Below are 25,429 nucleotides of genomic sequence, written 5' to 3'. Positions count from 1 at the left end.
CCCCCCCCGCCTTCTTTAAGTGTTGCATTTTTCACCCCAAATGGACAGCAGTAAAAAGATCAAGTCCGGTGCCAATGAACCTAGCATGAATGGTACACTTTGTGTGTGTTTGTCCACTCAGGTGCCATGATGATTATGTGTCTGTATGAGGCCCATTTGGGAGATAAGGGGAGCTGCGGCGGCCATAACGGCTTTTCAGAGGGAGGTTTTGTTATGGTCGCAGAAATAGAGCCGGAGCTCCCAAAGTTTGAATGATTCATTCGGTCTCACTTTGAGCTCGTCCGCAGAGACGGTTAACCCGAAGATACACATTACCATCAGTCCGCAGGAGCTTCTGAATTTGACAAGTAGCAGATGTACTCTTTGGTCTGAATTACTGACCAAAAAAAACCTGGAGAAGTCCGTTGCTGAGAGAAAACATTATCCAGAGTCGGACGGAAGATTTGCATCCAAACTGCTAACAGGCTGACCTAATCAAAGGCACATTCCTCTGCAGATGTTCTCACATATGTGAGGTAGTTGATAGTTTTCTGCCCGGCACATGTTCATTTTTAAGAGGTAGCAGCCAAACCAGATAAAAGGACGAATGTCTGCAAGTGTTCAAAAGCAGGGGACGGGAAAAAACACGCCATGCCACTTCATTTACCTTCTGGAGAGAGTTGAAAGCCCAGCACAGTCTGCTTTTTTTCTACAACGAACCCTGATTTAGAAAGTAAATCCTCACTTCCGGAATGACTGTGTTTATTCATCTTGACTTGTTGCGGCCAAACTTGTCGTCAATTTGGCAGCAAAGCAAGGAGCCGAACACTCACCAGCAGCTTACGTGATTTACATTCATTTTCCGCGCTTTGTCTTGTCGTCCATTAACCTTCCCCCCGTGTGAACTTATTCCAGACGTATTACAGTAACTATCCCCTTGCATTAAAGTGAGATTGCTCTCCGTCATCCTCATAATTGTGCTCTTTCACAGTGGTACAAACAGTGGTTGTCCTTGCCAAGTAAATGAAGTGTTTGTAATTGGTCACACAACCAGCTGAACTGCAGAAACAAACTCATTAACGTTGCTGAAGAATCCTGCAGGATTACATGGAGCGTCGTCTGCTGATGAGCTCGTTCTCAGCGCTCAGGTGATGCACCAACAAGATGGTTTTAATCATAAATTTTGCCGCTAACGCCTTGGAAGAAATGGTTTCCATGGGGACCAAGCCTAGCTGGGACGAAAATGGAAGACTGAAGGTAGAATGAAATCAAAAGTGATATATTTAGAGATTAGAGGTCTGTAGTAATGAGTACTTAGGAATGACATTTATGTAAGTAACTTTGGGTAAAAATTGTACTCTGCATACTTTTTACTTTATTGATGCTTTTTTACTCTAAAGGTAAACTAGGGATTTCATGATTCACTTTCCAGATGATTTCATTCAAACCTTGATTTTTGTGTCAGTTTCCACTGAATATATGATTTATGTATTACAAAATTTTGAAAAAGTAAAAAAAAAAATCAGAAATAACTAAGTAACAATGGCAGCATTTTCATTACCTATGAGATTGTGCTAATTGGATTTGCGATAATACATTTGCCAAAATAAAAATAAAAAAATACTTGGATTTATTGAAACAATGCTTTAGCATTCAGAGGATGTAGTTTTTAGGACGTATTAAAGTGGACATTTCACAAAGCTGAAATTCAAACACTTTTTTTGGAATTTATTAAGTGACATGACCTACAGCGGGTGCCACAAGAGGTCCCGCAGCATCATCAAAAGTTGACTGTGTCATGTGGAATTATTGGATCCACAGCTCCTCTGTAAAATCACCAACCATGGTTTCCCAAAATCTCTTCATCCATAGCCACTCCTGCAGTACGTGTAAGGATCTTGCTGCTCCATGGACTGAATAAGACGCATAATGAGATCATAATGAGTGCTAGAGACGTGGAAGAAATGTGAGAGTATCTTGTCATGTTGTCAAACAGTAAAAATGATCCAACTGCTTAATTTTTAGATCGTTAACTTTTTGAATACTGCTGGACAGCCTTCTTATATTTATCTCTGTCTGAGTCATTGGCATATAGAGAGACCGCCAATGGTTTAGCTAAGTGGCACGCCCCTTGACATCCTAATGCTCCCTTGCTGTGTAAGGGTGTATTCAGATTCAAAAAGTCTCTTGGTCCAGATCGAGTCCTGAACCTTGCCTGTGGTCTGTATTCAGACTGGCTTCTACCTTCTATCATTGATTCAAACTTGTATTTTTCACTGACCAATTTAGATATTTTGACGAACAAAACTTTTTACTGCGACTTTGGTACACTGGAGCCATGCTGCAAGACGGTTACTGGCAAGAAGATGCTATGAAGGCTCTCTGATAAGTGTGTATGACATATAGATTCTTGGGGAAATGTGGATCACTATAAAAGTTACTTTAATGAAACTGCATTCATCTGACCACATTTCAGTGAGTTGCTGTGTCTCATCGTTGAGTTACTCTGCTTACATCCCATAATTCCCAGCTATGATGGCCGTTTTGGTCCAGTTGTTCCTCTCCGGGCACAGAGCCTATTCAGACCGAGGAAACTCTAGGAACCACGTCTCAGTCTGATTGGAATTGAATTGAGACCGATTTGAAAGTTGGGTCAGAGAGCGGTTCCTGGACCTGGACCTGGATCCACTTGTGTGTATTCAGACTGAAAATTTGTTCCAGTCCGGTTATTTTAGGGGAAAAAAACTCTAGTTCGCTATAGTTCGCTGAATACACCCCAAGAGAAAGCAAGAAAGCTAGAATTTCAGACGAGTTTGAGTTGAAAGAACAAAAAACATCCAGATATGTATATTTATATATTTTTAGATTTTCTTTACATGCAGGTCATACCTTTGCCACGTTTTTTTTATTTTTTATTTTTAATCTCCATTCCAACTCCAACCTCTGGATCGTGCTCACTGCTCGTTTCTCTTCATCAAACTCCCTCACTGTTAAGTATTGAAAACTGAATCCGTGAAAACATTCCTTCCTTCTCCTCCGTACACAAAAATGTGATTCCGTTATGAGAATGACATTTGTCTTCTTTTTACAGCAGCAATTCTGCTCTCTTCTGATACCTGAATCTTTCACTCTTAATAAAGTCAAACACAGTTTCCAGGGAAATGCATATTATATCAAATCCTTAAGTAAACTTTAGTCAGCCTAATCAAAAAAGATAGAAACTTATTACCAGGCGAAGGCTTAAACACATCGACTATAACCTAAATGAGTTTGACTTCTGCTCGAATCGCTCTTCTTTTTCTGTTTGTTTTACTGTCACCATGGAAACTATCCTCCCTGGTTTCATTTTCTTCATGATTTTATTATTTTAGCGCTGAGGTTAAGTTTGGAAAATAAAGTATCTGTTTGAGGTTTACCAAATTAAATGGTGTTTAAGAATAAGAATGTCTTCAAATTAAATATCTGACTTCCATAACCCTTTTCCCCTCAAACATCCCACCAGGATGCTTTTCCTAATATAATTCTGTGGTTTCCAAAGGCTTTTCCTGCCAATTTGGGGTTTTTTAATACCTGATTTTGTTCAGTTGTGGCTAAAACATTTTAGGAAGACAGAAGGAAGATTTCATCTTGAAACCTTTTTGTACTTCAGTGTCTTCATTGTATTTGCGAGCCTGTACGGCGTGTTCTGAGGTTTTCATCGGAGCTCAAAGTTTTTATTTAAGTATATTTTAAAGTACATTTAGGCAGACTTTTGGGATGAAGGAAAGCTGCTTTACCTATTCATTTTACCAAGTGTTTGGATTTGTTCCTCACACAGATATTCTTTATTTAAAGTATCTAAACGTCTAACTCCACTGGAACTATTGAGATTGTGATTTTTCTCTTTGAACATATTGTTGCACACTTCTTGGGACTCTGGATCTCCCTGTGTCGGTCCCCAGCCTGGATAAAGTACAAGGTTGGATCACGAAGAGCATCCAGCATAAAAGTCTCTGCCAAATCAAATATGCTGATTCGCTGAACAACAACGTAGCAGAAAATCTGTTTTCTTCAGTCTGCTTTGGTCACAGTGTAAAAAAATATGCAAAACTTTTTCATCTTTGTTTCACTTTAGCTCTATAAAAATAGTTTCAAGATTTTTTCCCAACCGAAATTACCAACAGTGCATAACTTTAACAGTTTTTTTTAAATAAACCCATCTTTACGCTTTAAAGCCCACTACAATAAAGAATTGTCAGAAAATTATTAAAAAAAATTGATACTTAAAAAGTTTTTTTTTAAGATTTTTAATCCATTTGATTGAATCCACAAAAAAAAGCATTTTTTTTAACAAGATATAGATAGTATCAATTATGATACGTTGGGTGATTTGGTAACTTCTTGACCTCGGCAATTTTAGTTTAAGATTAAAAAATATGAACATGAATGTTCAGGAAAAAAAGCTCCTACCCACTGTCTCAAATTTCACTAAATCACACTTTCAACATAGTGTTACCGCATCATAAAGAATTACTTATCAACCTATTTTGCATTCTTTCAATACATAAAGTAGTCATTTAAAAAATAAATAACATTAGATGAATTATTCTCATAGTAAAGTTCAAAGAATTAGCTAAAGTTTTAAAAAGTTTTAAGCTGCCATTTTAAAAAGAGCAGGAAAAGCCCTTCTGCTGCTCCAAGTGGAACAATGATGAACTGCAGGACAGAAAACCAAGTTCTATACGATGGGTTTTTAAGTAAAGTTTGGATCATACTAATGAGATACTTAATATACTATTTACTTGAATATGATACAGGTTAGATAGGAGCAACTTAGCTATATATTATTTATTATAAAACTGAGCTAATAAGCAGGACTAGAAAAGCAATAAAAGACAAAACTAGGAGGAAATTTTGGATTTTATTCATTTTTTATATAATTTAAAGACTTGAAATGTTTTTCATTATCATTTATTTTAATTTCACAAAACTCATTCAGAGCAAAATGTTTTTTGATTAAGGAAATTGAAAAGTGATGAAAAAGTTTCAAATAGCTGCTTTTCCATTGACTATAAAATTGCCAAATTGGATTTGCGATAATAAATTATCTTTATAGAAACATGACAATTTTGAAAAACATGCATTTATTGGAAAAAAAATTCACCAATCCCAATTTTCTAAAATCTCTTCATTCGTAGCTGTTTTACATGTAGCTTAGCGCTCCATGGCCTGAATGAGACACTGACATCTCCTCTGATAGATGATGATGAGTGCTAGTGCTGTGGCAGAAATTTAAATGTATCTGCTGTAAATTTAAGTGATGTGTTTTTGAATGACTTATCACATGACTTAATTTGTGTTTATTCGCTTAATTTAGATTTTTATTGAAACAGTGTAGTTGTAAAATTGTGTTTTTTCGAGAATATCAAGAAAGTTTTGCTCATATGTGTAATTGAAACCCAGCTACTATCTCACGGTATGAGAAACAAAGGCCAAAAAGGAAGACAGGGTTGCAGCTTAATCAGTAAAATGTAATCAGTTCATCATGTCAAACAAGTTAATTCCAACTTTTTAAATAAACATCATTATTCACTCTTTGGAAAAACAAAAACAGTAGTCTTGAAGTCTCCCGAGTTCATGCATCTGTGCACGTTTCGGGTTTAGAGACCTATCCACTGTGGGGCTGGATTCTGTTTCTGACTGCTGGTGAGTATATTTTAATGTTTCTAGACAACTGCACATCTGACACATGCTGAACCCTTAACTTCTTACGGCGCAGATGCCTGGCTCCGGCCCAGCGTTTCTTTGGCAGGCGACCACGGAAACAGCAGCGTTGTGTAAGCGTGCTCACGCGCGTAACTATCAGGTGCGTGGGAGCAGAAGGTGCGGTGTTGGTTAAGTCTTGAGTTGAGATTTCAGCCACAAAGAAATAAACTTCTTTGCGTTTAATACAATGGGATACACGTGCGTGCTCCTTTTTAAGTTCAGCTTCTTCACAGTTCTGTTTTCTTTAGACAGACACTGGATTGTGAGAACCAAGATTCTTTTTTTGGTTCTAAGAAAAAACCTGCTGTCACAGTGCCACATAGTTCCAAGTAAATTCCTTTTCTGATTACAGATCAAGCAGGTTATCTTATGTAATAGATTACACTCCAAAAGTAATCTTCTTGGCCTTGTTCACACCATAAATGCTTTTATGAGCCTCGGGGCTTGTACAGTCTGCAGGTCTTTCATCTATAAGACTTTCAGCTGTGCTAAGGCTTTGCCAATAAGACATGCTGTTTAAGACTTGGAAACTAGTCTCCAACCTCTGAAGTAAATGGCTTGCAGCTGACTTTTGTGCGCAGTGGTTTCAAACATTTCAGGATTCATTTCTGTTGAGGGTGAAGATGATTTTGCAGGGAGCTCCAGAGGTTGTGACCTCCACATTGACACCACCCTGACCTTTAGCCTAATGGTACGAAGACCCAGGGCATCTGTGAACGTGATTTTTTGAATGTGCTTTTAGCCTATGGTGTTCACACTGGACTGTTGCTACCAAACACTAGTAGAAGGACTCACAGTTGGAGGAGGTTTGGTATAATACTCTAAAGTGCTGCAAATGTCGCAAATTTCACAAGTATTAACTTACATGCTTCAAAAAGGATGCGACTATATGTTCTTACTGAATCAGAGTCCCAACTTTTAACAGACGTTCAATGGCCATGCGATTTGTACATACAGTACATCCCGAAAACTAACTTAAAAACTTGTGTAGTGACGTGTGTACAAGAGAGTTTTGAACATAGAAGCCCAAATATGCATATACACTGGTTTACATCAACGTTTTATTGGAAGTGGAACTAGCCTCACTGTTGGAGTTAGGGCCGAATATTGATAATATTTTCCAAAAACAATAGGATTCGATTTTTTTCAATTCTTTTGATCCACTCAATTCAATTAGATTGAATTAAATTTGAATTTATACGTTTAGACACGTTTGTTTAGAAATACATAAATAATTTATATATGTTTTGAATGTATTTATATTAATTTGATACAGTTCACATACTGTAACGTTTATTAATGAAATAATGAAATTGTTAACATACAGTGTTACGTGGTTTCTCAAAGGAGAAGCTCCAACAAAAAAGTTCAGATCATTAACATTGTAAACATTGTTCTGCTTCTCCTGGAGAGTGTTTTAGTTTGGCCACTAGGTGGCGATCACACTATAGCAGTACACTTTTTTCAAGAAGAATAAGCAAAGAATGAGCAAAAATGTTTTTTTATACCACAAATTGTTACTTTGAAAAATGTTTCCTTGTTTTCCTGGAAAATGCATGCCTGTGAGTATGTAAAGTTGTTCATTTATTCAGCAAGGTATGTTTAGGTCGACCGAGCGTTAGCATTAGCCGTTCTATAGGAAATTCCATTAATAAGTTGGCATCAAGCTAGCAGCTTTAGCTTTATGTGCTAAATCGATCTCTATTTTTATGAATTGATTGTATGTATCGATCTATTAAGCTTAAATGGATTCTATTTGATTAATTTAATTTATCAACCCAGCTGTAGTTGGAAGAGTCTTGGAGTGAAATGTCAATTTTGCTTTTTCTTCCACAGGTCTATTCCAATATATAAAAGACCTGGGGTCATAGAATTCCAACTGTGCACAATTTCAATGACTAATTTCTCCTTCATGATCAAATTTCAAAGATGCTACTGAATCCGAGTCACCGATTGATCAAAGCTTAACTAAGGAACATTTTAAGTTTTGAACAAGGAAGCCCGAAACACACGTGGGAATTTATGCAGACTTTTCATTGAAAGTTGTTGCTCAGATGCTCGTTGTGAACACAGCATTAGATATATTTATAGTGCAGCTCATTTAGAGTTTAGAGAGCATGAATGTGCAGAAATGCAGCCGTGTTGTCGAAACCCTCACTCCAGACAATTCTACCGGTTTCTGTAAACGGCTAATTCATATCAAGGGGGAGGTCATAAGAACGATAATAAAGGTTACTGTGCATGAGAGTGTGTCTGTATGGAGGGGGAGTTAAGGAGAGGGGAAGGCCTGCTCTTTAATTATTTACAGCTGAGCAACCGCAACAAACTCCCCGACCCACCAGCCCTCCTCTCCGTCTCTCAGTCTACCCTTTAATCCACAGTTAAGTTCTAAACACATTTAAAGTTTCCATCTCTCTTTCTTTAATCCTGGGTGGTCAAGCTGTGCTGGATCCTGACTATGCGAGATATCTTCCCCTTCACTCTTTTGTTTGTATGTTTGTCTCTGAGCAGCCGAAGGGTTTATTTGCTAGACAACCTTGAGAGGTAACTAATGAGAATCGCTTGAATTAGCAAGAAACTAATGTGACAAGAGGGGATTGTAGTCTACATACAGTAGACTTCTGTATTCAGACTTTTGTACTCAGCAAAAATAATTTTTGAGATGAAAAAATGTATTAATTGGATATTAATCTTCACAATACATCTGATGACTCGTGCATTTTAACAGTTAGAGCACTTACCATATTTTTCTCACTATAAATTGCTCTGAATACAAGTCGTAGCTGCAAAAAAAAAGAAGTGTAATAAACAAGAAAAATGATACATAAATTACAGGACTGACAACAGACATTTCATCTTGAAAGACTCATCATAATAATGGAATAAATAACAATTCTAGACCAAATATATATCACTATCGTAACACAATGTTGACTATTAAGCTTCATGACACTTAGGAATCTAGTGCATTAGTGGAACATGTGAACAATTATTCAGATAACCACAGCACAAGGAACATGCTAACAATTCAACTAAACTCTCCCCATCTCTAAAAATCACTAGATCCGTAGAATTCTTCCTCTTCTGTGTCACATTTCCTCCAAGCTCTGCTTAAGACTCAGCTACATTCACACTGGCTGCGGTAACTAGCGTACAAGCAGCCACTTTCAATGAAAAGTCTAGGTAAATACAAATAAACCTGCGTTTCGGGCTTCTTTAAGTGTAAACACAATGCTAACTTAAACTCACATTATGCTAAAGTGTCCACGCAAAATGTTAAATTGAATGCTCACAGTGCTAACTTGTATGAACAAATGCTAATTGCATGTACAAAAGGTTAACTTGCACGCACAAAATGCTCACTTGTGGTCTATGCACCAAAAGCTAACTTGTACACACAAAATGTGCACAAAAGGCTAATCAGTACACACAAAATGCAAACTTGTGAGCGCAAAATGCTGACTTGGATGCACAAAATGCTAATTTGTATGCGCAAAATGCAAACTTGCACGCACAAAATGCTAACTTGTAGTTTATGAACCAAATGCTAACTTGTACACACAAAATGTACACAAAAGGCTAACCTGTACACACAAAATACTAACTTGGATGCACAAAATGCTAATTTGTCAGTGCAAAATGCTAAATTGTGTGCACAAAATGCTAACTTGTAGCCTATGAACAAACTGCAAACTTGCACGCACAAAATGCTAACTTGTACACACAAATTGCTAATTTGGACGCACAAAATGTTAACTTGGATGCACAAAATGCTAATTTGTATGCGCAAAATGCTAACTTGTATGCACAAATGCTAACTTGCATGCACAAAAGGCTAACCAGTACACACAAATTGCTAACTTGGACGCACAAAATGCTAATTTGTATGCACAAATGCTTACTTGCATTCACAAAAGGCTAACTTGCACGCATAAAATGATAACTTGTAGTCTATGCACCAAATGCTAACTTGTACACACAAAATGTGCACAAAAGGCTAACCTGTACACACAAAATGCTAACTTGGATGCACAAAATGCTAATTTGTATGTGCAAAATGCAAACTTGTGTGCACAAAATGCTAACTTGTAGCCTATGCAAAAAATGCAAACTTGTGTGCACAAAATGCTGACTTGTAGCCCATAAATGCTAACTTGTACACACAACAGGCTAACTTGTATGCACAAAATGCTAATTTAAGAGGACAATGTATTTATTTATTTTATTTTTTCAATGTCATGTGCAGATCTACAGAGGTACTCTCAAACAAACCTAAACTCACTTCACTGTCTTTCTTTATTACTGAGGCCACACCTGGTACAACTGAAATTATATTATCTGGATCCGTTTCAGACTTATATAGCACCAGTGTAGCAAAAGTTTATTTTGAACCCTTTTGTTTTTTTTTGTGTGTGTGTGTGTGTGTGTTTTTTTTTTTTATTTTTTATTTGTCTTCCCAGTTAACGGCTACATGTTCTTACTTTATCTCAGTTATCTGTATGCAAAGTTTCTCAGTTGGTAAAGTTAGATGCTTTGATTTGCATAAAGCAAAGTGCAGAGAAACACTGGGGCTTTTCTATGTCGTGCTTTATTGTGTCTCAGGGTTATCAGGTCTGTTTAGTCTGAATAAAAAGAGTGCACAGGGAGGATTTGTGTGTGTGTGCGTGTTCAGTTGGTATGCCTTGACTGCTTCCCCCTCTAATTTTCTCAGTATCACATGGCATCTTTGTTCAGGAATTCTGAGGTAAAACTGGTCACAGTTAGGCAGCTCCTTCAAGGAGAATTTTACAGCTTGCCCATGAGCATAGAGGGTAAAAAAAACAACGTTTGTCAGAGAAGTTTTGTCAAAAAGTGGGTATGATTTAGGTGGTTTTGTCCACTATAAATGCAGTAAAGCTCATATATTATTGTATGTAACCATAGCTGGGAAGCAGGATGGTATGAGGACTTGCTGACACCGCTCTTCACTTGTGGAGTGCTTGGAGGCTGGTCCGTGGGTGGCCTGCAGCAGGAGGGTAGTTCAAGCTTGTTTTGTGGAAAGTGAAACCAGCCAGTCCTCTTAAGCCTTACGTCAACATCAGTCTGTTATTGATGTTCTCTATTTTAAGGTGAAAGCTATGCGCCTCTCCTCTCTCTGTACGTCTCTGTATTGCTTTCAGTCCTCGTTCTGTGCGTGTGTGTGTGTGTGTGTGTGTGTGTGTGCTCTCAGCATTCCTCACACAGCACAGCTATGTGAAAAAATAAGCTGGTTTGGCTACCATTCCCCTTAAGTTAATGATTTAGAAGAGGTGTTGGCAGACTAAATGATCACAATCTAAAAGGCCTCATTGAGGTGCTGCTCAGTGGCATGCCACAGTTTGGAAACACCTGGTCATAATTTTTGTTAATGTAAAAAGCTCACCGAGTCAAAAAAAAATCCATCATACCAGTAAAAAAAACATATATTTCCTGAACATTTTAAAGAACCCATAGCATGCTGTTTTAAGGTCATCTAACCCGATTATATATTTACACCAGCATTAATTCTTGCGCTGGTTTAATGGGCTCTAAGATATTTAAAATTCCCCGTCCAACTCAAACAGCCTCGACTGTTCAGAGTCAGGTCTTCTCTGGTTGATAATTAACAGATAGGACTGCAGCTAACCCTCTTCAGCTAAGTACACACAGGGTTCTTGAATGTGCATTTAGCCCAAGGGGTTCACACTGGACAAGCAGGGAGGGGTTACTTCTTCTTCTTTTTCTAATGTTTACTATTGCATGTCTGCCACCTACAGTTGGAAGAGGGTTGATGTGAAATTTTGAAGCGGTATAAATCTTGCAATTTTGGGACCAAACAGTTCAGTTCATGCTAGATAATCTGCTGGGTTCACCAGATAAACCAGCTACGCTCTGAATTTGGCAAGTTTCACCGGGTCAATATCAAATTCGAGTCCCTGATTGGTCAAAGCTCAACCTTGTTCAGCTGGCAACATACGTTCGATGGTCAAAATGTAATTAAAAGCTTGTGTACATTCGCATGGGAGTTTTGTATAAAAGAGCTCAAAACGTGAGTTTATGCGCTAATGCACGTTTGTCATTGGAAGTGGATACTGTGTACATGGCTTTACCTCTACTGTATCTCTGGACAATTTCTCTCACTGTTTGTTGAACCAAATCTAAATTCTTCTTCTACCTCTACTTTTAACCATCCAAATAGAGAGTTATGGGAAAATAGTGTCTTTAATTTCAGGCGTTACTACCAGTCGATGATGTCAACCATAGTTGCCGGTCAGCTATGTTAGCATGTAGCCGCTAGTGCTCTTAAAATACTTTGAACATTAGTTTTACAGCTTTAAAAAAGTTATACGAAAACAAAAAATTATAACTCACATTTAAATGTAAACTTATGTGGTTCAGACCACACCCGTGTAAAGAAATGAGTTTTTCCTCCGCGGCATGTAGCGACACAGATCACGCTACCAGCGAAGGGATATAATACTAGGTCCTTATCCCTTTTCCTTAAAAAAATATTTTGGACATAACTACCCCTCCAAATGCCCCTACAATTGGAGGGGTAGGGAGAAGCCGAAGTGGTTGGAGACATCGGATTTGGCCTTGGGATTTTGGGACTTCTTCCTGTACAGAAACACAGATGGTAATTGGTAAAGATAAGAGCAATGTTGCAACTCCTGGTATAACTATAGTAAGATGGCTTCTGTTGCATCAAGTTCTGTATGCAGACTACAGTTTCATATGGAGTTTAATTGTTTTTATCTTACAACACGCAAACAAACCCTTCAAAATTTGAATTCTGTCTGTAAAAAACAAACTGCATCAACTGGTGTAAAAATCCCACAGAAGCACTACCTTATTTGGTAATAAAAAGACAGCTTGTTCGTTTTATCTAAACAGCCAGAATTTGAATTTAATTGACTCTATATAGAAACCAATAACAACCTAATTATTAACTGAAAGATTTGTTACTTTAAGTTACTGATTCATTTCAGATGCAGTTCCCTCTTACTATCAGTTTTATTAATAGCTTATTCTAAATGTGGTTTTACCTTACAGAGGTATGAATTATGTAAGGGATAATACCCGACGAAGTGTGCGTTATGAGAAATTAACGCACGACGCGGAGGCCTAAACCGTCCGACGCGAAGCGGAGGACGGTTTAGGCCTCAGTGAAGTGCGTTAATTTCTCATAATGCACTCTTCGGAGGGTATTATCCCGCTTATACCATGGTCTTTACAAAATAAATAAACATTTAATCAATATTTAGTACTTTATTCTTGTTATTTCTTTGGTTTAGCTCATTTTTTCACAAAAAAGCGGACTATTTGATCCGTGATGCGGTTTGTTGTCACGGTGACATGGAACACGGCATGAAGCCGGAAGCCGTTACAGACCTCAGCTGCAGTGGTAAAGTGTCGCTGTTTTGAAAGAAAGACCTGGACAAATTAGGATATTTTTCTTCTTTTTCTGACGTTAATCCTTCAGTGAGCAGCTAGAACATATTCAGCTTCTGTCTGTGTTTCATTTCACGGCAGGTTCGTTCTTCTGAGCTGCTCTAAAATGAGAAACTCCCTCTTGTGGTGAAACAGAAGACTACACCTTCCATGTCGAGTGGTGTTTTATTAGAAGAAGAATAACCAATTTGTCAATATTAATTTACCTTACAAAAGGAGAGGAATATAAATGCTGGTCACTACAATAAGTTAAATAAAGCATCAGTTCAGAGAGAAAGTTCATCCATTACTGCTTGTTTTGTCCAGACGATGAAGGAAAAACGTGTTTTAAAGAAGCCTGCGCAGTGATATCGAACGTTTGGTCTGTGTGACCGGAACTTCTTTTTTAGGTGTGCGTTATTACTGTGCATTATCACTTTTTAATGCACACCCAGCAGCCAATCAGAATCGAGTATTCACCCAGACCATGGTATAAAATACAATATTTGTTCTTCATTTAAATATACAAATACTTAAATTAGTAAAATATTACAAGACTTATATTCGTTGAATATATAGTGTGCAGAAAGTTTTAGTAGCAAAGTGCAATATTTTTTTTTGTGTTAACAGAGAATTTCTCTTTTTATCTTTTTTTGGTCAGTTTCTGATCAGAGCAACCCTTAATCTTAAATAATAATAATAACTACAATAAGTGGGTTTGAATTGTTCTTGAGTGCTCAGAAATTAGGTTTTATTTGAATAAGACTATAAAATAAAAAAAATGATACTTTGTTTTTTTACAGGTGTGAAAGCTCATTGGACATTTGCTGTGGTCCAAACAAATGGAAGCTGTCGCGGTGTACCTACAATGGAATGAATGGAGAGAGACCATCCAGCAGGAACAACAGTATGAAGAGCTGCGAAAAAGTAAGTGACATCAGCCCTGTGCATTTTATTTTGAAACAAACAATATTATTCCTGTGTATGTAAATAGTCCTTTCCAAGAAGTGCAATGTGAAAGCAAAAAAAATAAATAAATAAATAAATAAAAATCTGCAATTCTGCCTCCCGCCTGATCCTTCTGTTGAGTTAGCTGAAGTTCCTAAAATGAGATAAAAATTTCAAATGATATAAATATGATAATATATGTTTATTGCATTAAGGAAAAAGATCAGCAGTATTCACCTTTCAGTTCTCTTTTACTTTGCACATTCTCCTTATGGTGGTCTCCACATGTGTGCAGGTTAACCACGCAAACCTTAGACTTTAAACCGATGTATTAGATAGTTCAACTTCTGAGGCATGCGACCGTTTTGCCAGTCCTCCCAAATGAAAACCATTAGATGAAAAATCCCCGAGATAAAAGAGCCGAAAGTGAGCCGGCGTAATATGACAGTTAAATTGACGGGACTGGGCAGACTAAGCTGACTGCTCACAGGGTCTAATGAAAGGTTTCTTTGAAAGGCCATGTCAGCAGGTGAATGGAGGTGAAATATGTAGCCCCCCTCCCCCCACCCTCCTCTCTCCTTCTCCTTCTCCCCACCTGTCCTCGTCTTTTCGCTCCTCCATCTGGGGCCTAAAAGAAAGTCTGTTTCAGCTTTGATAGCTTTGATTATGATATGATCCACTGCTGATCTGTCTGTCCGTCCTTCCGCCTGCCTGTCTATATTTGTGGGATTTTAAATATTCCTAGGACGCTCACTTCTTTATGCACAAATCACATATTCATGCTTTTGAATTTTGAAGTGAGCCAGGTCGTTTCCATTCAGTCGGTGAATGGGAGTCTTTGTCAGCTGATCCTTTCTGGCCTGCGTGGCAGCATGCAACTTTAGATTGATCTGTGGCTGCACATGTAGTCGAGCACTTTGCCTTTTTAAAGTCTTATACCTTACCCTCATTTGTTTTCTGGAGTCACGATAATGTTGCACACAACTTACCATTCCCCTTTATGGCTAATTCTTTAGCCATGATCGCTAAACAAACTTATGATAAGTCAAATCTGCTTTTTTTAACGTTTTGCATGTCCTCTGTCACATGTCCCAGCTTATCAAAGAGGACTTTTAATTATTGGACCATCACTATCTGGATGTTGCTGCTTTGTGGTGCAAAAAACTCCCCATGCTCTTATTTTGGCGGAGCACAGCTATAAAAATTGGACGGGTCTTTGGGTCAAGACTGCAGAAGGTGCTTGATCAATCATAGTGCGTGTGGAGAATTAAGAAGCAATAGTCTGTGCTTTGTATTGACTGAATATGAAAACTGGACTGAGTGACTCCTCCCCCCTGGTCTTCCAAACAGGAAGTACCCGCTGGTTCCAAGAAGCCAAAATTCTATAGCCTTCTCATGAAAAATAAAACAGCTATTGTTCATTATATTTATCAGAATAATCCTTCTTGCTAATAATATTTTTTTTTCATATTTTTTTCTGTAGTGAAGTTATTGAAGTTTTAAACTGACCGATTGGAAGCCTCAATAGAAGTATGTGGTCTTATGTCGAACGTGTGATTGACAGATCCCCCTGAATCTACCTTATAGGGGTGTGGCCGTCCAACAAGCTCATCCCTGATTGGTGAGAGCGGTTGCCATGGAAACGTTGACTCAGACCGTTTCGGCCCTATTAATACTTCCCGATAATGTCTGGCTCCAACAATGTTGGCACCCGTATCGCGAAAAATTAGTGAATGAATTGACTTAATTTCATTGGAGCCAGAAGTAAGCAGTCATTTCCAGTGGGTGACATCACACTCACTCAGTCCAGATCTCTTATACAGTCTTCTTATTTACTGGGGATTTCTCTTTTGAGGTGTACAGCGTGGCAGATACAAGAAAGTTTCAACTCTTTGTCAAAACACAAATTAGAAGATCTCACCTGCCAGGAAAGTAAGTAAAAATCACAAGTTTGCCATTAGACACAAATTACATTTTAATTCTAGAAACACCTCTGCAACTTAACAGTAGATCATTTGATTCTCCTTCTCAAATGAGCTCATCAGTTTAATTTTATTCTTGTTGAAGAAATGTGTTTTTACAGAACCGTTTAAAAAATATATAATTTCCCGTTCTGCTCAATGTTCAAATGACAGCTTCAGACAGAAATGGAATGTGACACCACCATGCATCAGACCTCTAGGCGAGTGAGAGACAATATGTTGTTCTAATATGCAAATGTTGCATTACGGATTCAGTGAAAATGAGCGCGTGAGATGATCGCACCATTAAAAGTTAGCATTAGCAATGTAGTATGCTAATAAGGCCAGATGGGACCGTTGTGTAAAAAAAGCCCCTCGACTTTCTAGTCTAGTGCTTAGACCTGGAGAGATTATTTCTGACATGCTTTTGGATTTCCTTTTACTACAAATATGTTGTTTTGGATGAAATATTGTTGAAATGTGCAGCTGTAACAAAAACATGTCCTCGCTCGCTTTGCATCTTTTTTGTGTGTTTGTGAAATGAATTCAGGCATCTGCTGCCATTTTCTTCCTTTATCTGCTTTATCTGAGTGTTTTCTATTTATGTCCATCTGAGAGGCTGTGGGAAAAAGAGAACAAATATAGACGAGTGTTGTTTATGTTACTATCTTTTTCTTCTTTTTTTATGTTTTCCTCCTTTTTGGGCATCTTCGTGTTGTTGTTGCGTTTTAAATTTCACCAAATCAGAAATAGATTATAATATTGGTGATAAACAAAGTTGTGTTTATCTGTTTGTTAGAAATATGTTTTTTTAATTTCAAAGTCTCAAAGCTGTTTGCCTGTTCTTCATTAAAGACATTTTTTTAACATATTCTTGTGGCGTCTTTCTAATGGTAGAGGGCATATATAAAGAAAATTAAGCTTTAAATTGCATTTTTACGTATTTTTAATTCAAATTGTGAATGTAACTTAAAAAAATAGGAGTTGTGACATCACAAATACACTGGGCGGGCCACAAGCTCTCTGCTCCACTTCATTCCGATGCATCAATTTGTAGACAAATAGATCCATGTACATCTTTGTTTTTCTCTTCTGAGCTGGAATCTGGCTCTAAACTAAGGGGGTGTAGTTGCAAGTTTGGCGATACGATACGTATTGCGTTACTCATCTCATGATTCAATATTACAATATATCCCATGACTGTACCAGAATACATTTTTTACAATTTTCTTTAAAGAGAATGACTTAGAAAAAAACCTCTACTTGAATATTAAAACACCTTTCACTTTAATAAAATGGTAAAAAATCTTTTTTTTAAATGATTATCTCATATTGGCATAAAGTTCTTTTTACCCAAGCAAATTCATGATGCTTTTCTTTTGTTAAATTAAGAAATGTTTTTTCTTAAAGGGAGCAATCAACATTGTCTGATTTCCACAAAATAATATTTGTCAGTGTAAGAAAAAAACTATGAATGAATGTGCTTTAACCAATGAGATTCTAATAGCGTTATGTGGAAATAAATTACTGTTTGTTTCCAACAAGGCTAAATATAGCTTTCAAGCGGTCCAGGTGACTGTACAGTGCTTGAACTGCAGGATATATTTCAATATAAATTGCACAGTATATATCCATCTATGAAAACGACAATAATTGCAGTGTTTTATTATACTGAAAAGTATTTTACTTCCATCTATGGATATACAATATATCGAGAAATATATCGTCGTTTTGTAAAGGTGGTGCTTCAAAAATAAGGACAAAAAAATGGCAATTCTTTCAAGAAACATTCCAGTGTGATGAAGGAGCATAACAGGATGAATATCGTCTTGACAACATTTAATCAATACAAGTATCGCCTAATGAAATATCACGATATATCGCTGAATTATTTTTCCCTACACCCCTATTTAAAACTGTAAGGGTGGATAGTTTCAATATTGCTCGTCATTTTTGTTGTTAGGTTGAGTGTGTGAAGGCTGAAAGCTAGTGGGAGAGAGTCTAAACCAAGAGCTCTCAGCAATGGGGATGGGAAGAGAGGTGGGGTTTCAATGGCTCTGCCCACATCTCAGATGATGCCGCTCTGCAGAAACTATGACCTAGAAAATGACACCGGGTTTTGGATTTTGGCTAAAACGGGATAATCATTACTAAAATACCACTGGAACCCTTTGACAATAGATCAGAAGATGATCGGAGTGGGACGGTAAGAAAGTTACTTTTTTGTTTGTGCGTTTGAATGTGATTTTTATTCTTGTGTTTTTTGTGCTTCTATTTTCTTGAAGTCTTTCGGAGATGATTATTAACTAATAAGAGGCAAGAGCAGATGTTTAATATCAGTATTTGTTTTTTTATTCAAAGGTAATCCCAATCTCCTGAACAATTTGTGTGTCACCAAACTCAGTATTTCTGTTGCAGCCAGCATCAGTGCCGTCCCCAGGCATCCTCGGGCTCAGTCATTCCAGGGCACAATGTGAGATCCTTAATGCAGCATCAGGATTTGTTTTGGGGCTTTATTCCAACTCTGCTCTTGGGAGGTCCAACGGCTCCTCCAAACCCACTCTTGTCTTTTTTTTCTTTTTTCTTTTGGTGTGAGGGATTTTTTTTCTCTTCTTTTTCAGTTGTTCGGGCCTAATCCTCAGGACAAGAGGAGGTCATCACCGGTTGCAGAAAATACAGAGCAACAAAAATTCAAATCTGGAAAGTTTTTGTCTTCCTTTATTTAAGCATTTTTTGCACATTTGAAGACATCACTTTTAATTCTAATTGACATTTAATTGACATTTGTGAACACATTGTTGTAAAGTAACCCTAAAAAAACTTTTTGTACATGTAAACTGCATCTTTTTCAATTAAAATTCCTCAAATCCTGGCTCAATTCTTCTATGAGAAAAAGGAAAGAGTTTTTGTTTCCTTTCCTTGACTTTACTATTTTCTTTCACTGCTGCAGAGATGTTGTGTTTGTCAAGCACAGACTTTCGTAACCTTTGCAGATTAGTGTTAACAGAACAGTAGTTGGCAAAACAACAGAAATAAAGAAACGAGAATCTATTTCGTTCTTTCGTCCTGTGGTCTAGCAATATTTGGAAAACTGTCCTGAGTCCTGCAATAATTTCACGGGCTGTCTGTGGAAGAACATTTTTACAGCCCTATTTTCCCCGTCATTTTTTAGGAGACCTTAAACGATCATGTTAGACAGCATGAGTTATTACAGAGACGGACGGAGCAATCATTGTGTGTCTGACTAAAAGAGAAGAAGAGGCTCTTATTTTGTTAAAGACGCTGAACCAGCTGAGTCCTGGACACACCAAATGTCCTCTTTTTTTTTTTTTTTTTTTTTTTTAGCTCATTGAAGGCAAAACAGCAGTGAAAAAACTTTCCAGACAAGTGACAATTTTCTAAATAAAATCCTTCTGAGTTGGTGAAGATTTCACAAAGATTCGTGTTGTGTGCATGAAGCATATGTCATTGTAGTGTAAGTGTGACATTAATGTCAACTGATGGGAAACTCGATCATTTTATTAACATTTGTGACTGAACATGTTGACAATTTAGGGTCACATACCACACTCGGGTTGACCCGTTCAGGTGTTCCAAGTTTTTGGATTGTCCGCGCTCATGTGACTACACCTTTAGGGGAGCACAGGTGTGTCTTGAAGTTCCCTTAAAGCCATTGACTGTATATAGAGAACTGGACTGAGTGACACCACCCCTTTCCCGGGAAGGAATGACCTTTTAGCTCCAAGATGGTTATTCTGACAAAAATTTATTTGTTTTATTTTATTTGTATTTTTTTATATGTATTTTGATTTTTTTTTTAATGTAGACTTGTGAAAAAAAGAGTACATAAGAAACTGTAAAAACCAGAATGCTTACAGACGTTGGAAACGTTATCTTAAACGTTGGAAATGTTATCTTAAATGTTGGAAACGTGTGCTTAAATATTGGAAATGTTATCTTAATTGTTGGAAACTTTAGCTTAAACGTTGGAAATGTTATCTTAAATCTTGAAAATGTTAGCTTAAATATTGGAAACGTTATTTTAAACGTTGGAAATTTGTGCTTAAATATTGGAAATGTTCTCTTAAATGTTGGAAATGTTAGCTTAAACGTTGGAAATCTTATCTTAAATGTTGGAAATCTTATCTTAAATGTTAGCTTAAATGTTGGAAATTTTAGCTTAAATTACATTAGAAAGCTTAAACTTTCTAATGTCATCATCACTTTCTGCCATTGAACAAGTGGCTACAGTGGCTCCGCCACAACCGCTGCATTCCACTTTTCAATGGACCTACAACTGCAACAAGAGGTACGGTTCGGTACTATTTAATCGGTCCATTTTACAATGGAAACACTCAAAATACTGGACCGCTCAGTGGAAAAGAGGCTTCAGGTCTCTTTGAATCTACATATTAGAGAGTAGATCTCCCTTAAGGACCCACACTGGATTAAGCTCTTTGAGATCTCTGGGGAGTGAACCAGGTTTCCTGTCTGTCAGCTCTACACCAGCCATCCGGCCGCCCTTAAGGTACCTTCATGAAAATGGATTGTGCTATTGTTGTTCATGTGGGAAGGGTAACATGAAGTATTTGTAAGGATAATGTAAGTTGTGTGCACTCATGGCATATGGCGGTTCTGTTAAACGGTGTTCTTACACCACTCTAGTTATCAGTGAGGTGCTGGTGACTTACTGTCTGTCTCTTTTAGTCAACAGACAGCCTGCATCTACCCATAAATGAAGATGTGACAAAGGCTTTAGCCATCGTCTCTGTGTCCCCATTGTTTGATTCACAAGTCATTCAAATTTTAGTTTAATGGAGTGCAAAAACTTTCAAAATCGATGTAGGTTTTTGTATTTTTTTTTATTTATTTCTTCTCAAATGAATAAATAAAAAGCCTGATAACATTTGCAAAGTCAATAAGACTCACATGGCTTTGGTAGGCACAGGAGCTCAAGACCTTAACCTTAGAATTTAACGAATTAAGACCATTATCTATCAGTATTTAACCCTGTTGACCTTTTTTCTGACACACCACTAAAAGGTCACATTTGTATGACCAGGGAATCCTTTCATTTATCTCTCAAAGCTCTCATGTACCGAGGTGCATAAAGCGATGAAGAGCTTATCTAAAAGTTTAAAGACGAATATGAAAATATATATGAATAATCTGGATTCAGGTTTAAAATAGTCACACTGCACCCGGTCACCCTTTATCTGCTGCTCCAAACGCCGCTACCCCCCGCCTGCACTGCCATTACCATGTCAGCATGAAGTCATTGTCTGGGCCAAGCCTGGTGATGTCATTTCCTTCATAAACAACTCCGGCTTCCTTTTGAGGGTCCATATCTGCCGAGTTAGTCCTCTGACTGCACCCGAGGGACCCTTCCCTCCCCTGACCTACATCTTAAATCAGAATTAAGTGTCATTTATTCTCTACAGCCTTTTGGCACGAGATTCTTCCTTCAGTGCAGGTTTTGTTGTGTGCGTGTGAGACACTGCGGGAGCACAAAACAGCTTTTAAGAAACAAAAATTCCTCTTTTTTTCTTCATGACTTGAAGCATTTCAAGTAGCAGCCTGAGAGTTTTAAGAGTGTTTGATCTGTACAGCAATCGCACAATTTATGCCCGAGTTCAGACCCGCAAAGTGGGAAATTCTGCAGATTTATCCAAACATACATTGTACTTGTGTAAATAAGCAAGGTAAGGGGAAGGATCGCAGCGGGAAATGCTTTTTCTTTTAAGGTTTTATGGAGTACAGCACAGCTGTAGCCTGGCTGCCTGCAACAACATGGGCTGGGCTGTTGAATTTAGCCAATGTAATCACAATCTTGATGAGCTTTAAAGCTGCTGGTTGTTGGTTGGGAGAAAATAGCCCTATTTTTCTTTGCCAAATCCCCTCCTTTTTTTTTTTTTTCTTTTCTCATGGAAGTTTGATATGGGTTAGAAGTTTAGGGCTGCTACACACCCATGCGCCCTAACAGTTTTCCACCACATGTGTTATCAGCTGAGCCATGAATGTGGGAAAGCCCCACAGGCGGAGTGACATCATGGCCCCGTGTAAAACTGGATATATTTGAGCGCACCGGGGTTCAGAAGGAAATGGGAGAGACTGCTGAAAACAGCAGAAACAAACAAAGATCCACTTTGTCCCACGTATGTATCCACCTCGGTTCAGGCAGTTCAAAAAAGGGCTTAAATATTTAATAACAGTGAGATTTTCCAAGAACAAACAAAAGCGAGGTTATAGCTTCTACAATCTCATATCATCAGCTGTTTCATACTTAAATGTTTGAACAGCAGAAAAAAAGAAAACTTCTTCAGCATATGCTATCGGTTTAGCAGCAATTAGCCAAACCCAGTGACACATTTTATAGTTTAACTAACACACATGGGTGGAACCGGGAATGACTGGAAAATGACTGAACATAAAGCAAAATAATGGAAAGAATAATGGCTAGAGTTTTGATTTTTTTATGATGGTGCGCTGTAATTTACTCACAACCGAGGCTTCGACGTGTCGCAGGGAACGCTGTCCAAAGGGAGACAGGGAGCATTAGTTCTGGAGACGATGTCCTCAGTGGGTCAGTGAAAGCACAGTAAAAGGTAGAAAAAGCATGCTTCAAAGTTTTACTTTTTTTTACGATCATCTTTTGGTCTATTGTCAACCATAATTTGCAGGTTTTTTTGGCCAAAATCCAAAAAACTGTCGTTCTGTAGGTAATAGTTTCTGCAGATTGGACTGAGACTGAGTTGTGGGCTGGACCATTGGTGCACATCACCCATTTGTCTACTGGCTTTCCCGCTAGCTTGCAGCCCCTCACACTCCCAACCTGAGCAATACTGGCGCTATCCAACCTTACAGTTTTGAGTACCAGCTCGGACGAGGAAAACAAAGACGTTCATGGATCTATTTGTCTACAAGTTGATGTATTGGAATGGAAGGTGTTTGTGGCCCTCCTGGTGTATTTTCTAAGTCATGGATACTCTCGTTTTTCAAATGGGATGTTTTCTTCTGCTACTGATTCACAGCATTTTAAAATAAAATAATACCATGAAAAGCAATATTAATTTTAATATTCATTTTCTTTATTTATGTCTTCTATTATGAGAAAAATGAAAGAGGACCTGGCTGCCGACATCAATCTTCAGATCACTGGAAAAAACGCTTTTTTGAACCAACGCTATCAGTTACAGTTCTTCCCATTTTAAGCTTTAGATGGTAAATGGCGTATACTTATATAGCGCTTTTCTACCTTCCTTGAAGACTCAAAGCACTTTGCAGTCACAAACCCATTCACCCAGTCACACACTTCCAAACACTGGTGCCAGCCCTCCATCAGAGGCAATGTGGGGTTCAGTGTCTTGCCCAAGGACACTTTGATACATGGGCGGGCAAGGTGGGAATCGAACACACAGTCTTCCAATCAGGAATCAACCGCCTTACCGCTGCACCACGGCCGCCTCAATACAAATTATTTCTGCAATTCAGAACACTTTTGGGTTTATAAAAAGAAAAGCATGTGGATCCCACCATCCAAAAAAGGTGGAGTCAGCGCACACACCATACACCATTCCCTTCCCAAGTCTAAATTTGATTCTAAATTGAGGCCTTACCCTTTTTAGGAAACCCTAACCCAAACTAGTCCGATAGTGTGAGATACTCACTTGAGTGTGTGGAGGCCTGAGGGCGGGACGGATGCCTCCATTTTGGGTTAAGGTGAGGGTGAGTTGTATAATTTCCGCTTCCGGTCATTCAGTCAGCCAAGTTCCTCTCAAAAATACCACAAGAACATGTAACACAAAAAACACAATTTTCATTGGAGTGAGTTTCAATAAACATTGGCTTTTTTAAACATTACAAAAAATAGTTTTCTTAATCTGGTTTCTAGAGAGCAGGGAAACCTGGTATTCTAAAGTAGATTTGTTCTAAAAAAAATCACGTCTTTCTAACATCTAATTAGCATGATGAAGGCTTCTGACACTCAACATCTGACTTTCAGAAGAGAAGAGCAGCTGGATGGCAGAAGAGACGACTCGTATATGATGTCGTGGATGTATGGAAACCTGGCAACACTTTTGCTTGTATTTCTTGAAGAACCAGGTTTTTCTTAGAAACTCAGGAACCTGAAAGGACATATAGTCTGGTGTCTGATGTTCAGACGAACTCCTCCCGTCCATTTGTCAGAAAGAGTCTAACACCAGCACATTTGACCCACACCAGTTTGTTTTCTCAGGTCGTCTGCTTCATTTAGCGGCTCTGAACGCTCACATAAGCTCTGCAGTGGACCAAACAGCCTTTAAACAAGGTCTCTGCACAAACCCAAAGAAGGGCAAATCAAGTAAGGCTGGAAAATGTCTAATGGGGCAACACGGTCCAGACAGAATGTCTTTAGCAATGGATGATAGCAAAGGGGCTCACAATTTGTGGTTTTTCTTTCCTCTACTTGACAGAGTTTTTGGGCAATACCATTTACAAATAGATCAAGTGTTTTTCGTCTTTGAATCTGAAACATGTCTTAGTCCCAGTGGGTGGACGTGGGCTGTTTGTCTGCAAAAAAAAAACAGTCAAAACTGTGAAATTTCAAGGTTGTAGACTGCTCAGTAACTCCATAGAGAAAAAATGTTTGTGCGCATTTTTATCTATGGGTATGCTGCGGGCCTCGGTGTTACGGCCCTGAGCCGTATTCCCTTCTATTCGTCTGCCCCGTGTCTCCTCCTCTCTGACAGGTGCAGCTGTTTGGGGATTTGGAACCTCTGGATAAAGCTCCGTCTTCAGGGAGGAGGGGGGCTCTGCTGGGACTTCCTGTTTGGGTTCAACGTCACTGCTGCACCGCGGAACTCGCTGCGTGCTCTGCTCTCCCCTTTTGAGTGTTTAAACACATTAAAGTTTCGTTAAGTTAAAACTGTTTTCGTCTCCCGGCTTCTTTGTTACGGCCTAGAGCCAGTCGTAACACTCGGGTCATACTGAACACTTAAACAATCCTGAGGGTGATCTTTTATTTCTATTAACCACCAAATCCTGCGCTTTGCTTGTCTGTTTGAAATGAAGAAATAAGACAATCAGAGAGTAGTTTTTGTGGCATCCTATGGGCACTTACGTATCATGTACACAAGTACTGCATGCCACAATTGTGCGTGGGGCCAGAACACACAGGGGCATCGTACAAAAGCATCACCCATACCTCATAATTGCATGTCACTTAGATTATCCTTACAAATACTTCTGGATACACTTACCACACATAAAATGGTATGTTCCATTTTATGACGTCCCTTGAGATTGCTAAATGACTCTTATGTGCTATCCTAGGCGCGTTAATGTTGGGAGTGGGGTCGTCTGGAACCTGCAAGACGCCGGCTGAACTT

The 25,429-nt window shown here is 38.3% G+C and overlaps 2 long non-coding RNA genes across 4 annotated transcripts in view; both read left to right on the top strand.

Annotated features, from left to right (window-relative positions):
• LOC118599798 overlaps window positions 1-14,319 on the top strand; it is a 61,260-nt gene extending 46,941 nt beyond the window's left edge. For both annotated transcript variants that reach the window (XR_004949306.1, XR_004949305.1), the window contains exon 3: window positions 13,956-14,319. This is a non-coding gene — a long non-coding RNA (uncharacterized LOC118599798). The remainder of the gene's footprint in view (window positions 1-13,955) is intronic.
• A 1,449-nt stretch (window positions 14,320-15,768) lies between these two features.
• LOC118599799 overlaps window positions 15,769-25,429 on the top strand; it is a 63,118-nt gene continuing 53,457 nt past the window's right edge. The window contains exons 1-2 of one of the 2 annotated variants that reach the window (XR_004949308.1): window positions 15,769-15,864; window positions 15,956-16,032. This is a non-coding gene — a long non-coding RNA (uncharacterized LOC118599799). Of the gene's footprint in view, window positions 16,033-25,429 lie in introns of both variants that reach the window. The other variant, XR_004949307.1, reaches the window with a different exon arrangement.

This window comes from Oryzias melastigma, linkage group LG16 (genome assembly GCF_002922805.2).
Source record: "Oryzias melastigma strain HK-1 linkage group LG16, ASM292280v2, whole genome shotgun sequence".
Classification (NCBI taxonomy): domain Eukaryota; kingdom Metazoa; phylum Chordata; class Actinopteri; order Beloniformes; family Adrianichthyidae; genus Oryzias; species Oryzias melastigma.
This window is presented reverse-complemented; position numbering and strand designations above follow the sequence as displayed.